Below are 12,323 nucleotides of genomic sequence, written 5' to 3'. Positions count from 1 at the left end.
ATTTATCTGTATTATACAGATTTTTTAATCTTAATACAGACCCGATACAGAATACAGATTTATCACAGATTTTTAAATTATAATACAGATTTATACAGATTTTTAAATTACAATACAGATTTATACAGATTTTTATAAAATGCTTGAGAAAAAAAATTCAAAATTTATAAAAACAAAATAACTTGCTCGATTTTATCAGCGTACTCCCTTCTCTCCCAAATTAATTGTTGTGCTAAAAACCATATTTTTTGCAGTGGGATCTGCTCGAGGCGTTGCTGTTTCTTTTATGCTTCTCTCACTCCCTCCAACGGAAAACGCAGTCACGCCCGATTCCACTGTGCGTTTATATAGCTGCCTTTTAATAACTCATGATGACATCAAAATTTGATGTATTTTTATTTTGTTTTTTCAGCATGCATGCAATAACATGTTGTGGCATACGGACTTCGGATTATTCAAGATGCTTCTCGGTTGACATGTACGAATAGACTCTTTATTCAATTTGCAGGTTCGGATCAGGAAGGTTCTTATTTGGTATTTGGATAGGCCGAAAGAATGTAAAATATAAACCTTAAAAAAAGCGAAGCGGCGTGGTAGGTTTATTGCCAAAACATTTGCTGTGCATATGCGCAAGACTTATTGCGCGCATATCGTAGCAGTTAAAGTAGGTTGGTAAACAGGGAAAAGGAAAAGGTTTTACTGTTTCGAAGTTGACTGAGCAGTTTCTCAGTAGGTCATGAATTTTGGCAGTTTCTATCTATGTTAAAACAGTGGGATAAGGAAATGGAAATGTTTCCTTTATTATGGTGATTTATGAAAAGATCTGTGTGGTAATTTGAGATGTATCATATTACAACATCGTAACACGACAATGTTGATAACTAAATTTGTAATCTAAATAAAATATCTATATCAAAATAAGTTATCAAGCAGTTCTCACTAATATCCTCGCTAATTTCAATATATGTTATAATTTTGATATTCTTCGCATATCTTTTAGCTCTCATTTTTGTTCTGTTATAGTACGTTCAGACTACAGAGTTATAACATGTTATAGCGCTATCTTGATGGTGGTTTCTGTGTTGTAATTAGTTGACAACCGTTATAACATGTTATAACTCTCCAGTCTGAACAAGGCATTAGCCATCAACTCCATCAAAATGAAATCAATTTGAGTTATCAGGAATAATGAAAACAACATAATTCTTGTTTTCATTTTGTTCTCACCCTCTGCTCGGGAACCTATCAAATTTCCATCGACAATTAATCATGTTATGGTGTTTTTGACAGCATTCACAACCAGAGGACCAACCGCTTTCGGATGCATATGGAGCTGGTAGTAAATGATTTGAGATTGTATGGGGATTTACAATATTAATTGAATATTTCCAATATAAGCATGTATCACAGACAAACAGACATAACACATTGAATATTTCTCATTGTAAAACATCGTCGATAAAACATTACCGCCATCTGTTGAGTACACTGTGGTGGGTAGTACGCTGAGCAGATGGCGGTAGTGTGTAAACGTCAAACACAAGGGAATTGACTATGCGCGCCACAGGTGGCAGTACTACCAAGTGAGATACTTTTAAATTGACCGTTAAATGCTTGGTCGATGAACAACTTGTGAGTGATATGTCTGTTTGTCTGTGCATGTATGTTAAATACAAGAAAAGTGCCCAAGCACATTAAAATGGTACAAATACAAGTACTCGTAAACATTTTACTTGCATTGAAAATGTATTTCGTAAGAAATTGTGGATTTTCTGATATTCTCCATACTGCAAAAATGATTTTACCAGCACTGGCGGGGCGACATCTCTCGACTTTTCGGTGTAACTACCACACAAATGATGTAATTAATTGTATTTATCTATATTAAAAATATCAAATAGTAATGAACTCGTGCACTTTTTTGCATTTAAAACTGCTTATCAGGAAGATAATGAATAGAAACTAAAATCTCCATACATTTTCAAACGGCTTCATATCACTCTTATAAATAAGTACGGACGATATCACAAATGGCGCAATTATATCCCGTATGGTTAGTACCATAGCCCGAATAGGTGGTTAAGCACTTTTTATGGTTATTTTGTATGCACTGTATTTGTAAAACAACAAAACATGATTAATTAAGAAAAAAAACGTCAATACAGAAAATACAGATTTTTTAATCGAGTGGATACAGATTTTTTATAAAACCACCTGGCAGCTCTGCTGTGCAAAGTTATTTGCAACTGAGCAGTTCGCGAGCAAAACTGTGTATGCCAAGCATGATCTCTAAGACCTGAAGGTCACGAAGAAACGTGCGAGGCATCACACCACCGGACGCTGCTGCCACGACGGAGGTTGTCACGGCCGCTGCTGACATTCGGTTACCAGGTGCCGGTGCCATGCTCATGCCCATACTTCGATGTTCTCGTTGCTCCACGCACCGTTCATCGTCTTGGACGAGGAGAAGCAGAGCTTCATAATGAACGGGAACTTTTGTGCCTTTGTGATCGATCGCGCTGTGGTTGCACTTCATGATGGTGTTCACCGCCGGGGCTACGCTCGGGATCTCAACCAATCCAGTGGAGGAACATTCCGATTTCAGCGGGAACATTCGCTCTTGCGACGGGTGGCAGTCCTTGGTGGTGAATGCAGTCAGCAGTAGATCCTCAGACATCCCGATTGGGAGAGTGAAAAAGTGGACAATCTTGCTCGGGAAAGGAAGCGATTGTTCTTAGAGGCACTGTAGCCTTGAAGCTGATCGAATTGTCCGGCAGGGTGTATGGGGCTGGTGGACTCTGACAAGTAGTTCTGCTTGGAAAATGCAATTTGAATTGTTCAAGGAATAAAATTTTGTTCATTGAAATCAAAAATATGTATGTTCATTATATAAAAATATAAATAGTTCAAAGTAAATTACACGTTTTCAACAAAAATAAGTATGTTTGAATTAATTATATGATTTGAGTAGTAGCTATACTGAAGATCCGAGAGATGTCGCCCCTTTAGTGGTCGGAAAATCATTTTTGCAGTATGGAGAATATCAGAAAATCCACGATTTGTGACTAAACATGCTTTCACAGAAGGAAACAAATAAACGAGTGTTTACCTTATCACCAAAGTAATGTACTCGTGCAATTTTTGTGCATCTAAAACTACCCATAAAGACGATAATGAATAAAAACTTAAAATTTTCATGCATTTCCAAATGGTTTCCTACCATTCCCATACATTCGAAGTGACTGGCCCTCTGGATGTGATGATGTCAAAAACAACAAAACATGATTAATTAAATTCAAAAGCATGTTTATTTCAACAATACATAATCTGGGTAAACAATTTTCAGTGTGTCTTTTTTTCCTTGTTGTTTACACGGCGAATGAGAACGACTCAAATTTGAGTTTAGTTCACTCATAATCGCCAAAAGTGCAGGAACTCAGCGATGAGTAAAATTTGTCTCATGGTTTCCTGTGGAAAACCTAAAAAATATGCCGGAAAATGAGAAAATTGACGAAAATTTTATTCACTCTCGGAGTAGTACCAATAGACTGAGTGAATCCAATCTTTACTTTTCTCAAATTCGGGAATTTTTCCCTGGAAAATCCTGGGAAAACATGAGGAAAATTAACTCATCGCTGAGTTTCTGCACTTTTGGGTATAAGGGGATTTCTATCCGTGTACGCAAGCAAGTGTTTTAAGCTCTACAAAACCGGTGGAGCCCCACAATATCAACGTCACTCTGTAGTTTCTGATGCCCATATAATCCTCACCCCCACCCGACGGCGAAAGAAAAACAGATAATCCCCCAACACCAAACGTAGAAAGAGGCCGGTATGAGGACCAGCATCAGAAACGACAAAACGATGCTAATATCACAAAGTTTCACTGGTTTTACTGAACTGGAACCCCCGGACACCCACTCCGACGGCCCCCAGTTCTCAGATCCAGATCCCAACACCCATAAACCACCTTTAATCGCACCGAAAAATAGCAGGAATAAAGACCTTTTTGACGTTTAATCGTCTTTCTCTATCTTGCACACAGGGATGAATGGATGGTTTTTTTCCCACTAATCTGTTTCCCTCTTGCTCGCACTCCTTCAATTTAAATGGTGCATTAGTGTGCGCCGATTAAACGTCAAAAAGCTCTATATAGATGCCCTGTCTGGCGATTTCCATTTATTTCCCGAAAAATAAATAACAGTGAAGTTTTCAGTGAAAACAATGCTCTAACATTAATATTTATTGTCGACAATAAAAAAGATTGTTATAATCTTGTACCATTCTGAAAACGGCAAAAGTGCTACCTAGATGTACAATGAAGGTACATAATAAAATGTTGTTACAATGATTTTTATCGTATTTTCATTTATTTTATTGTTAACATGATTCGATCATGAACAATAATGAACAACTCTATTACAATAAAAATTGTTGTTACATTAAATATTGATGTGTTTTCATTGTGGGTTACGTCACAAACAAGAAAAATAAATCTAACTGAAGCATGCAGACTATGGGAGGGTCAGCAACACTGCCAATGTAATCAAGATAGGCGCTGCCCGTATGGCTCTGGCTTTGACAGTTCGTTTGGCTGACTGATATCGGACTTGCTCTATTCGTTGCCAAGTCAATGACCAGATCGGTTTGAGTTGAATTCAACTCACCTGCCTCATCTAAATCCCGCTTAACGCAGACCTTTTCCGTGCAGTCAATAATCATACAATAATAATAAAAAATCCACCACTTGAAGATGTCAGGAAGAAATTCTCAGGTGGAAGCATAGTTCATGGGCGATTCTCTCCAGTCGAATGTATTAACTTATCAACGACGCTCAACCACCAAGGAGGCGTGACCTAGGGAGATCGAGTGCAGGGGAGTTGGCCTGCATTTCTCACGAGTTCCGGATCGAATCTTAATCCAAAACCAGTAAAAAAAGGACTCACCCGTAACATACATACCACCCCCTTCCCTTCCCGGGGTGATGTTTTATTTTTTCGATTTATTTTTAAAGTCGATAAAGTAGATCTGCAAACTTAAATATTTTTGCCGAGATTCCAACAGCCGAGTAATTCTGCAATTTATTTTACTGAGATTCAGTAAAACAATTGCCGAGACTCAGCTAACAAATAACATTTTGCTGAGCTGTCAGCTAACAAAAAGATATTTTGCAGAGATATCAGCAAAAGAGAATGCCGAGGTAATCGGCTTTTGGAGATTTTACCGAGCTAGATTAAGTGTGTGTCAAGCCAACACATACACTCTAAAGTACACTGTTATTTTTTTTAATCAATAAATTCGTGAACCAACAGTAAAATAACAATAATATATACTGTTATTGAAAAAAAATATATGGGGAAATCTCGAAAATTTCATTGTTAAAATACTTAACAACCCCCCTTTTTTATTGTAAATTTTCCATTTACCATGAAATTTACTGTTTAGTACAACATAAATCAAGGTAAATTTATTGTTGACGTAACAATATAAATCATTGTTAAGACAATAATTTTCGTCTTATTGTTACATTGTTTTTTAATGTATTTTTGTTGTTATTTTTTTTCGGGTTGCTATTCATTTAAAATATTATGTTTTATTTCCTATTGGAATGTTGTTCTAGTGCTGGATGCTGCGTTCGACAGCGAAGGCGGCTCCCATCTGGACCACCCTAGTAAACAAATACCATAAACGAACTGTATCCCGGATGGGTAAACTATCCCACATATGGTTTGGATGATACCCTGAACACGTCGTTAAGCTCTCTTTTATGGTTATTTTTATTAGGGCATGGCGGCAAGGCCCCCTATTGTCCAATGAGGTACAGAGAGAGGTGAAGCAGATCGTGAAATATTGTTATATTAGTAAACCAAAAAATCAACGTATACGCAAGTAGTGACGTCACTAATTCGACAGTGAGCATGCATAAGGGCGTAAACGCGATGATCGATTCTCTTCGTCGATTTTCTCTTTTGTTAATAATTCGCTAGAATTAACGTTTCTCGGTGCGTTTGCTGTTGCTTTTGATAGCCAATACAACCTGTTACAACTCTGCATTGAACAAATTCTAGAAAATTGTTTCGCTTAGCTGTAGCAATGCAAAGAGAAAATCGGTCAAGAGAATCGATCATCGCGTATACGCCCTTATGAATGCTCACTGTCGAATTGCTTGTATCGTACAGGGGTTTTACTCACACAACTAAACCGATTGCTTCACCTCGGTAATCCAGCAATGAGCCTCCCTAATAAACAAATACCATAAACGAACAATATCCCAAATAGTCGAACTTTTCCACAAATGGTTTGGATGATACCCCAAACACGTCGTTAAGCAAAATAACCTTAACAAATTTATTAGGGCTATTGTCTTCTCTTCCTCTTAGGTCAGTCATTAAAAAATCAACACCCCTAAGTTCATCCCTGTGTGCGACCGGTCTACCGACCGCCAGTCGATTGAAATGTCATTGATGCTGCTGTGCATCTGTCATCATTCGTCGCCCGACTCGGTGTCTCGCACACAGCGCACACACAAAAGAAGCAAAAAGTCCCGTCGTTCATCGTTCGGTCGTACGCCTCTGTTTCTACCCAGTGAACGCTCTCGGTCGGCTAGTGGTCGCTATTTTCTGCAAATTTTCCCCGAAAAAAGTGCATTTTTCTTTGCTAAATTTACGCCAAAGTGATAACAATCGATTGTGGAACCGATTAGCCGTGTTGATTTGCTGCTTACTGTTGATTTCGAGCGCTTTTTCGGTACTTTTCAGTACATCCTGTCTGCTTCGCTGAGCGCTGATATATATATTTTTTATGTTTCATTCTCTCATCGGTGGGTGCTAAGTGCAAGTATAGAGTGCTACTCAAAGCTCGTCCGTAAAATCTCCTCACAACGACGACGGTCGGACGGAAACGGGTTCTTGGTGCGTGTGTTTTGAATCATATTTTCCCTGTTCCCGAAAAATCAGTGCTAGTCGGTCAAAAACAAACAACGAGCTTGCTACCTGTTAGTGAAGAGTGTGTTGCACAGCGAAGAAGAGAGTAGTGGTCAAAAATTTCGTCTGCCTCGGATTAATCATCATCCACCTCGACGGGTTGCAGCAGCGGAAATACGATTAATAATCTGTTCATCGCCTCTAGTAGCTGCAGCACACAGTACCATATAACGGTAAGAACGATGATAATGCCTCGCCATAACTCATCCCGGTGTATAATCTCTCTGCTTGTTAGGACTACATAGTGGCAGATGTGAAGGGTATAGGGAACAAAGCAGCAGTAGGAGTAAAAATATCGATCCAAACTTTGGTTCGGCGGATTCACTTTTACTTTTTAAATGGGGAGATGGATGCCCTCTGCCCATTTCTCCTTCTGCCTTCGTCATTGCTGCGGTAGTTTCCTAGGTTGCAACCTTTTGCTCGTTCTGTTCCTCTCGTGGGGTTGGAGATTGTGATTGTCCTTATACACTAACATGATAGCTGCTTGCCTGCTTGCTGACCCCCCACGCACGAATCTACCCACTTATACGAAGGATGGTGTATTGAATGGAATTTCTGATCATTGCTTTACTAGGAAGAGGGGAGGGTTTTTTCACATTTTCACACATTTTCCTAGGATCGACATAAGCCATTCAGGCTGCTGAAGGAATATTGGATTCAATTAATGGAGATTTCATATTTCCGTAGTAGAAATTTTCAAGGGACTTCGATAAGCAGCGAGCATAAAGCATTTCATATTTTTTCGTTAGAATTTTGTAAGCAACATTGTAAAAAAATCAAAAGAATTTGATATCTTTTAATTTTGTCGAACCTTATCATTCCATGAAGACCCTTATCAAGAGCTTTTGAGTGAGTTGAGTTATTTCCTTATAATTAAAATTAAAAGGAATTAACTCAACCCACTCAAATGCTCTTCAAACGTACTTATGTCAAATTCAAGAATAATTCTTCAAGGGTTCTTCGTGGATTACAGTACCAGGAAGCAAGTTGCCGCCGTAGGTAACTGCCGGGGCAGCTGGAAGGCCAATAGCAGAGATACTCAATTGAAAGTTCGCTGTACTTAGTATGTCGAAATGGAAATCTCAGCATAACGTTGTTTCACAGCCTTCGGGGTTTATACGTATAAATTTATCAGCTCCAAGCTTACGAGCAATCAAAGTAGCAAACCTTTCAAAGTAACTCTCAGAGATAGAATAACCAACCATATTTTAATCTTTTGAATCTTTCTTAGACCGGTATTTTGTATTTTTGTTTGTAAGCAAGGTGGAATATTTTTGATAGTTTTTTAGCCTAACATGTCACAAATCTTAGATCATATCTCCATTTCTGGGATATTGAATGTACGTCGTCCATAGAGGACATTTTACACATACCTTACTGTTACACTTTTCTGTAATTTTTAGCTCCATAATCTTAAACAGTTTTTAAAACCAGGATCTTAAATTTCTCATTTCTCATTCGATATCTCAGAATTTTAAGATTTATTGTTTGTTCTCCTCCTTTGATTGATCGGCATTTTAGAGATTTTTAGGCATGTGATCATTAGGCGAAGTTTTAGAATTGTAGTTATGATTTTCCGTAGAGTTAATTCACTTCGAAGATAAGAGACTTTGAATTTCCTTAGAATGCTCCCTAAAATTTCTTTCACTTTAGAATGTTTCAAATTTTGGTAGATCTTATTGTTTTCTAAAAGAATTTCCATGCTCAATCCATCAATTCGGCCTAGTGTCCTTTCAACATTTAACATAAAATTTAGATTTTTTTTTAATTCTGAGACTTAAGAATACTTCAAGTATCGGACTTCATAAAATTATCTATATTATGGAGCTTAGTTCTACAATTTAGGTATATGAAACAGGGAAAAATATGTTGGCCACCAGAGAAAACCGGGAAAATAATTTATTTAATTCAATGGCTGCCTTGACTTGGCAAGTAAACCAGGAAAACCGGGAAAAAGTTGGGATTTTATTTTCACCTTTAAAACCCGGGAAAAAGGCAGGAATTTGACTAATCTACCAGGAAAATAATCTTGTTTCAATGATTTCAATAATTTCTGAATTTAACATAAGTGATAGGCGCATATTTCAAAACTAAAAACACCACATACCAATTTCTAAAAAAAAAACTAAACTAAACTAAAAATGTGTTGTAAGTTGTACAAAATTTACCTCAAGTAAGAGTTTAGTAAATGTGTTGCGTATTTATTGCTATATTCATGATTTTATTTTCTAATTAAATTGGATTGACAAAAGCGACGGACGTGATTCGTTGATCGCAGAATCGAGCAAAACTTGACCGGTGAGTATACCGTGATTAATTTCTGAGTCGCTTTCAATTATAATTACAGGATAGCTTGATAGAGCAAATCAATACGATACAGTGTAAAGTGGTCCAAAAAAATATGACTCCTAAACGAAAATATTCCAATACGTTTTCTTAACACTCCGAATACGGTGGGTAAAATATTTTACGCCGACTACGAAACCTCCGAAAAACGTGTAAATAGCAAGTTTGCAATGACATAACTTAGCCATTTCTTGATGAATTTCAAAAATTGTGGTACCTCTAGAATTCCTAGACATAATTTAGATTAATGGGCACAAATGTTCATAATTAGCCAGAATACAGTCATAGTTCCTATGTATCCTGGAGATAACGGAACGGTCGTCGAAAGATCCGGGGCATCCGTAAAAGTGGTCTATACATAAACCCCTGATCCTAGAACTCCGCGAAAGCATTAGGAACTGTGATATAAGAAATAATTTGGGGTCATGACAAAAACATGGACCTGTATGGCCATAAGACCGTCCTCCGGAAGATCCGAAACATCCGTAAAAGTGGTCAATTCCTGGACAACTGTCATTGAAGCTGTTCACAACATTACGTGCTGTTTGACTGTCTTTATAAAGCCCGATTCAAAGTAAATTTGGACGCATTCAAGTGATCATAACTCAAGAATTAAACAACATACACGGTTGATCAGAACGTCAAACAAAAGGGTATTTATTCAGCTTTCAAACGATATGTAACAAGTTATTACATTTCACCGTTTCGAACGATCACTTTACTTGTGATCGATGCCATCATGATCTGCACAGTCGCTGGTGAAACTGTACCGACGAACTTATTCCACTTTAAATGCATTTGTTGTGCATTTGTCACTTCTTTACCGCATCCTCGAAGTTTTCGCTTGACAATTGCCCAATATTTTTCGATCGGTCTGAACTCAGGGTAATTCGGAGGATTAATCTCTTTAGCGACGAAATAAGCATTGTTTGCAGCATACCATTCTAGTACCTCCTTAGAGTAGTGGCAACAATCAATACGAAACTAACGATTTTAAATTGGCTCACTACTTGACTAGCCTATTGGTCCCAAGCAAATCGACTTACGTACCCCATTCTAGTATAAATTCCAGTACTACACTGTGTTTGTTTTGATTCGCTATGAAAATTTGACAGATAAAATGAGGGGTTATTGGATTTTCCTATGTTTCGAGGGGTGCATCGATTAGCTTGGGACCGAAGATAGTACCAGAGCTGAGCCAAAAAGTTGAGCTCGTTCTTCGGGACCTTCTGGTCTTAGAGTTACCTCTATGGTAGTGGCAGCCCGAGCAAAGTTGGTTAACAAAATGAAAGCAAATCGATATTAAAGTTTGCAGTTCCTATCATAATAAAAACTCATTTTGATTTCAATGGTCGCGACATAAGTATTATTGTGCTTTCATTATGCAGTCAAAAGTTTTTAAATGAAAGCAACTTAACTTGAAGTTAACGTCTTGTTTAAAATTTAATTTAAGTTCATCTGTCGTTTATGTCTAATGATTATTGTTTATTTGTTTTGTTTACCACATTTTAGGTCATTCATGACTTGCCCGAGGTGAGATTTGAGCTCAACTCTTTCAGCGTGAGAAGCATGGATACTAAACATTTACGCCAGTTTGCCAAATCAGTAATCAAATTGATTTCATTGAAAGCAAGATTAGTTTTCCGTTTGATTCAACAGTGTAAAATTTTGCTCTCATTTTTGCTGTGTTAATCGTTAAGTCAACCAAAATGAGATCAACTGGAGTATTCAAAATAAGTTACATCATAATAGCAAATTTTGATTTCAATTTGATCTTCAGCTTTGCTCGGGAGCTGGCTAAATCCGGCCAAAACATTACGTTGGTCTTGTGTTGTCGAATGAAGAGTAAAATCCGCTTTTTCAGACACTCTTTAATGTAAACCTTCGACGTCATTGTGTGAGATGTGATAAGAACCTTGGTTTTAAGGCCACAACTGCAGATTCCTTGCAAAATCATTAGTTTCCGAGCACAAACAAATTTATACCTGGAAGGGACATCTCCACGACCAGTTGCCAGGTAAAATTTTCGTCCGGGGATTTGTTTGTAATCCATTGTGACATATGTTTCGTCATCCATTAAAATACAGCCATCAAATTTCGTCAAAACTCGTTCGTATAGTAATCGTGCTCGCTTTTTGGCCACTAAATTTTATTTCAGGGAGTGATTCGGATGTTTACTGGCACAAAAGGACTTATATCCTTCTCTTGAAAGGATGTTACTCACGGTGGAAAAGTTGGAATCGTATTTCTTTGCCCAATCACGTATGGAGACACCTGGATTGCTTTTCACGTACCTCAACACCTTTCTCCTCAGCTCTTTGTCCCTAGTGCCACTTTTATGATAGATGCGCTGTGCTCTATCCACACTCAGAGTATCTTTGTAACGTTTGATTACAAGACTCACCGTTGACTTTGGGAATTTTAACACTTTTGCTATTTTTGAGGCAGTCCACGAAGGGTTCTCTAGATGTTTGTGCACAATTAATTTTCTTTTCTCAAGTTCCATGATCCGTAATTTCGGGATGCGTCGATCAATCGAGAAAAACTTTCCACCAATTTCTTCGTCAATGAAACATCAACAAATGCCTGTCAAACGTTTTTTGTTCCAACCACCAGGGGCGCGGTGGTGTATTAAACCGTGCGTCCAGATTTACTTTGAATCGAGATTTATACCATAGGAGATCAGACCAGCAGTTCACTTCTCGGTTCACTTATAGATTTAAAACCAAAATGTAGGTTCTAGCGTGGGCTCGAGAGAAAGAGGCAGTTAATCAGACTCCATTAGTACCCTTAATTCAAGTAATGCCTGTCATATTATGGCAATGTCATATTTATCATCCTCTATATTTTGTCTCAAACAATGTTCCCCACCGGTTCCAACTCTTTCAGTCGTTGATAGACCGTTGCATTTCACATTACGAAAGGCTTGTCTGCCTTTGAGGACTTTTATGATCATATCAACAAAAAAATCGCACACCTGCCACTTCCCGCGTTA

The 12,323-nt window shown here is 37.8% G+C and overlaps 1 protein-coding gene across 1 annotated transcript in view; it reads left to right on the top strand.

Annotated features, from left to right (window-relative positions):
• Positions 1 to 6,530: 6,530 nt before the first annotated feature.
• Positions 6,531 to 12,323, top strand: part of Ptpmeg (protein tyrosine phosphatase Meg) — a 30,745-nt gene continuing 24,952 nt past the window's right edge. The window contains exon 1 of the mRNA XM_065230123.1: positions 6,531 to 7,155. The gene's annotated coding sequence lies outside the window, so the exon portion shown is untranslated. The remainder of the gene's footprint in view (positions 7,156 to 12,323) is intronic.

This window comes from Ochlerotatus camptorhynchus, unplaced genomic scaffold, assembly GCF_037179485.1.
Source record: "Ochlerotatus camptorhynchus isolate MF236.1 unplaced genomic scaffold, CSIRO-AGI_Acam_v1.1 ptg000328l, whole genome shotgun sequence".
Taxonomy (NCBI): Eukaryota; Metazoa; Arthropoda; class Insecta; order Diptera; family Culicidae; genus Ochlerotatus; species Ochlerotatus camptorhynchus.
This window is presented reverse-complemented; position numbering and strand designations above follow the sequence as displayed.